This window comes from Ptychodera flava, chromosome 4 (genome assembly GCF_041260155.1).
Source record: "Ptychodera flava strain L36383 chromosome 4, AS_Pfla_20210202, whole genome shotgun sequence".
In the NCBI taxonomy this organism is placed as follows: Eukaryota; Metazoa; Hemichordata; class Enteropneusta; family Ptychoderidae; genus Ptychodera; species Ptychodera flava.
This window is the reverse complement of record NC_091931.1, coordinates 27,363,853-27,369,499: the sequence shown is the minus strand read 5'-3', so window position 1 is coordinate 27,369,499 and position 5,647 is coordinate 27,363,853.

Genomic DNA, 5,647 nt, shown 5'->3' with positions numbered 1-5,647 from the left:
TGAGCAGCCTGTCAAACTTTCACTTCAACAAAATATTCTTTTACACTACCAGGAAATGTGTTTACGACTGTTAAGCATGGTTAGAATATTCTAAAAATACCCTTTTAATGAAGTAAAGACAATCTGAAAATCCTTGCGACGTCATTTGCAAAAACTGTGAATGGGACGTTATTTCCCCCAAAATAACGCATCCTGCGCCGAACCGAACAGCTGTAAATTTTGATAAGAGTTCAAGTCCTTTTTGTTCCGTTTTACGAAACACAACGGTTTTGTTTCACCGACAAATCATGAAGATACGCATGTGAAGACCTCAAAGTGGTCCCTGACTTCAAAGTGGTCCCCACCCTAAATTTGACGTGCAGTTTGGGCTGGTTTAGCATGGTAAAATGCATCGGAATTTTGAAAAAGTATTAAAAGTGAGCGCATATATCAAAAACGACCAAAACAACAGATTAGTATTTGCAATGTTACAAAGTTCAACAACTTTATGCAAATATATGAATGAAAAAATCCCTGGACTGCGTAAAAATTTAGTTCAATTAGAACTATGGGGACCACTTTGAAGTCGGGGACCACTTTGAGGTATTCACATACGCCCTATGTGCTCAGTTGGTCTCTCTCCACCAAGTGAAGGGGTAATGATTTAATTATAGTCAACATTGACTGTATGTATGCAGTGTTATTCTAGTCGGAGCTGCAGTTCATTTGTGAGAATATAAAATTGCACATTGTACACAACCCCAGAAGGTTTCAAGACCGAGATTTTTCTATATTCCTATGGAGAGGGAAGAAAATGTTACTTGTTTCCCCGGACAAAAAAATTTAAAAGTTTCATAAATCAATATGATTGTTTCCATTTACAAGGTACGAGACAACGGGGGAGAGACATCACATTCGGACGATTGCATCGGATGAAGTCGATCGACACTGTGACCCAACGACAACAGTATGAGACGACATGCATACTTTGGCGGGAATCAAATGTCTTCCCGGCCAAGCAGGGTGTCGGTCGTATACGTACTGTCCTACGTACTATCCTAAAAATTGCTATGAGCAAAGCATTTTAGTCGCACGCCTGGTTACCCTGTAGCTTTCACATAACTGGATGTGGCTGTAGTGTACGGGTGACACACATATTTGCGCCTTCTTTTGTAATATTATTTTGATATCATAATTACGAATTTTCTCATGAGAAAACTTGAGCGGTCCTTTTCTCAATTAGCCTGGTAGCGACACAAAACCCTTGAGTGGTGTTAGGGACTGGACACAAATTACAGGGGGGTGGGCCGGTGTTTTTCGAAACACCGCTGCGTCAAAAATAGTGACCCTTCAAAAGTTCATGCACAAAAATTAGTGACCCTCCCCCTTATCCGTGCATGAAAATAAATGACCCTCCCCTGTTACTCAATACCCCCCAACAAACCCGCAAAGTCTTCAAGACCCCCTTTCTGACTTGCTATACTTTTGAAATCCCCCTCCCAAAAGGAAGGCAAAATGTGGCTGATATAACACTTTGTCCAAAAAATTTCAAATCATATGTGTGTGATAATTCATGTAAATGTACTTTGCTTGAAGTGGCAGGTAAAAAGTGCATGCGTGTACAAACAATGTAATTTTTAGATTTCATCGATAATGTTGATTCACTATACATGGGAGTCTATGACAAAACTGTAAAAAAATTATTTCACAATTAACAATATACACTTTTTGTGCATATATTGACCCTGAATAATTGACATAATTGTACTTGATTAGAAGAGGGTGGTAACACGTGCATCTGTGTACAAGAACTTTGTTTTTGGAATTTCGCATAAAAAGTTCATCCATCATACATTGTAGTCTATGACAAAAGTAAGAATAATTGTTTTAAAATACAAAACTTGGCAAATCTGTCTATTTATGTACACTCGATTATTGGTATAAATGTTCATGATTAGACTAGAGTGGTTTCAAGTCCATGGTTGTGCAAGAAATTTCATTTTGGCATATCACTGAAATGTTGATTCACTATACATGGCAGTCTATGACAAAACTATGAATAATTTTTTTCCAATACAAAACTAAGTAAATCTGTGCATTTATGTACACCTAATTATTAGTATTAATGTTCATGATTAGACCAGAGTGGTTTCAAGTCCATGGTTGTGCAAGAAATTTGATTTTGGAATTTCACTGAAATGTCGATTCACTATGCATAGCAGTCTATGACAAAACTATGAATATTTTTTTTCCAATACAAAACTAAGTAAATCTGTGCATTTATGTACACTTTATTATTAGTATTAATGTTAATGATTAGACTAGTGTGGTTTCAAGTCCATGGTTGTGCAAGAAATTTGATTTTGGAATTTCATCGAAATGTTGATTCACTATACATTGTAGGCTATGAGGAAACTACAAATAACTCATAGGTTATCTGATCCTAAATTGTTATTCAAAAGTTGTTCGACCTGAAGCTTCCAGTTGTTATTGATGACATTTTGAACTATTCTGAATAGTTTGTATTCTGTCAATGTCCTCAAAAATAAAAAAATGTACATACAGCGACATGAACATTTGACACCGACCTATACCCAATGTATTGCCAATGGAGAATGATATCAAATAAGTGATCTCCCAAATTGTTATTGAAAGAGTCATAATAGGGGACAGTATGCACAATAGAGGAGTTGGATAATAGAGGAGTTGGATAAGTAGAAATCATGACAACTTAAATCAATGTGGCTGCTTGGATCATCAATACATTGTTTATTATACCCTTAAAATTGCGCCCGAAGGGCGCGCCGAAAATGGAAATGGCAGAAAATGAAAGTGCCAGGAGGTATTTTTTCTTTTTTCAGTATTCCATATTCTTCAATACGTGCACATGCAAGTTCAGCTTTGATGCATAAAAAAGGTGACCCTCCCCCATAGGCATACACAAAATTTTATGACCCTTCAAAAATGCTTGCGCGAAAAATGGCGACCCACCCCCAAAAAACACCGGCCCACCCCCCTGTAATTTGTGTCCAGTCCCTTAACAGACATACTGTAAAAGGTCTTCATCACTTTCTTCAGATCCTCGAATTCTGAAAAAAAGATATGTCCATCATGCGATAACAACCCCTCCGACATCTAGTGGGCAAACCCTGATAGATTACACGTGAATTGTAGGGTATAAAAAGAAGTCTTTACGAACCTAAAAGTTTGCACACTTACGTGGAAGGGACAAAATCATGTGTCGATTACAGGGCAGGGGAACTTTTGTTATGGGGCGAAAGGGGAGTCGGGAGTTCTATGGGTAGGGAGAGGGTCACTGGAGAGTTTCGGTCGTGGGGAGGGGAGAGGGGAAGTATTTAGTGGGAGGGGAAACTTTTTAAACTCGTTGCGGGAGGGCAGTTGACAAACAGCTTTTACTACCCCCTCATTTTATTCCTGATTTTTTTTAATGCTATGTTTACACTGAATAACACTGAAAACTCCTTTGTTGAAATTTCTCGAAATATTCTTGTTGAATGTCTTCCCCTGTTTCATCATTGAAGTTGGAACCCACAAAAGGCCTCTATGTACTGTGTTAAGGCTCCTTTTGTGTGCTACCTCCACCATGCCCTTCATCCAAAACTGTGCTCGTGAACCATAGCTCATTTTATGGCAGTCACGCTGTCCTACATGACCTTGAACCTTCTTCGTTTTCTCTCCGGTCTGTCGGGGGGGGGGGGGAGCAGTTCTGGTATGGTCATACCCGTGTCAAATTTGGAACGGGAAGAGTCATGTTTTACGAAGTGGAAAAGATGGGAGGGTCACATTTTTATGGGGCTATAGAGGAAGGGTCACATTTTACCTAATAGAACATCCTTGGATTGCCCCCGCCGGTCCACCCCAATTCGTAATGGAAAATTACAAAACCTCGAAACAACACTGTGATGGAGAACGACGACTATTCAATGACTGAATCCGCGAGAAACTTGTCAAAAAATACGCGATTGATTTTGTTCAGTATTGCCACAGTTAGGGAGCCATCAGTAATTGCGGAGGGGGGATTCCGCGCATACCTGTACCGTAAAAAGTGATCCTCCCCTATCCTCCTGTCTAAAATGTCACCCCCCCCTTGTCCGACATTCTAAAACTTGATCCTCCCCCTGCAGTATTCTCCCCCGGGAATAACTAAAACAGTATCAGCTAATTTACATAACAATTGTTTCAATTGTTATGTAAGTTTTACGGAGGGGAGGGGTGGTGTTTTATGAGGGACAGTCGCAATATGCCACGCAAGAACCATATTTTATGCAATTATAAGAAGGCAAGATGTGGCTGACATAGTGCTTCATCAAAAATATCAAATCATGATACATGGAGTCTATCAGGCAAATTATTGATAATTTTCCCCCACAAAGCATGTGCATCTGTATATAATATATGTTTGATAATGTATTTTAAATGTACTTTGCTTGAATAGGAAAGTAAAATGTGCATTTTTGTACAAGAAATTTATTTTGGAATTTTATCTAAAATGTTGGTTCACTATACATATTACATATTAGTCTATGATGAAACTATGAATATTTTTTTCCAATACAAAAATAGGCACCATTTTACAAGCGGTATAGCCACAAACTGATGACGTCTAAGATGTGTGTACTTATGGAAATGAGGTCAAGGTTACGGTCTAAAAGGGGCTATAAATTATTTTAGGGTTTGAACATCCCCAGTGTCACACATCAGCGGCATTGGCCTCCTGAGCAGTAAACTTAGGCGTGACATTAGTTTTTAGATCGTCCCAAAACATTTGGCACAATATGGTGTTATGTGCAGTGTTGAATCGATGAAGGGGGCTGTGAACTCAAAGGATAAAGAATTGAAATATGTTGAACAAGTGGCATCCACACCTTAGCTTTATCGCCGCAACACCTCTGCCACATGAACTCATAAAGATAAGTTGGAAATAAATCTGAAGATGTGAAGCCCGCCCAAGTTCGCTTGGCATGCATCCACATGCCTTCCAAGGTGTTGGTGTGGGCTAAGGTTTGAGGATCCACAAAATAAAGACAATGATTAGTGGTGAAATGAGAGAACTGAGGAGACTTGGACAAAGAAGAATAAGCCCCCCCTAACCCCCGCCATTCATCAGAATAATACTCTAACCTGGAGAAAAAATTGATAAAGCATTTGCATTACGCCGGTTAACAGAAATTAAAAAGCAAGCAAAATATGGCGACCGAACTCCAAACACCAAATGTCTGTCACTGTGTCGACCCAAGCTGTATTTGGACTTCCGGAACTTGAATTCATTATAGATGTTTTTTACATCCGTGGATTCATAAATTTCCATAATACAGCCGGGCCAAAAATCTATTGAGAGGCATGATCGCAAAGATAAAGGAAACAAATTTCTGGACAAAAATTAAATCAATCTTTAACAGAGTTTGAACTAATGTAGGCGTACAGGTGTGATCATAGGCGGCCCAGACACTATTAATAGGCTTATTATTGAGTTGTTCTCAGTTTTCTCTATCAGTTCCTCTCCTTTTCTTCAGGCTCTGACTGATCGTAGTAAATAAAATAAATGACCCTGTAGCCTAACCTAGCCTCTTGAATCTTTTTTATTTTACACCCCATTACAAGGACGTTTATCTCTCATATACACACATCTTGTAATTAATTAGTCAAC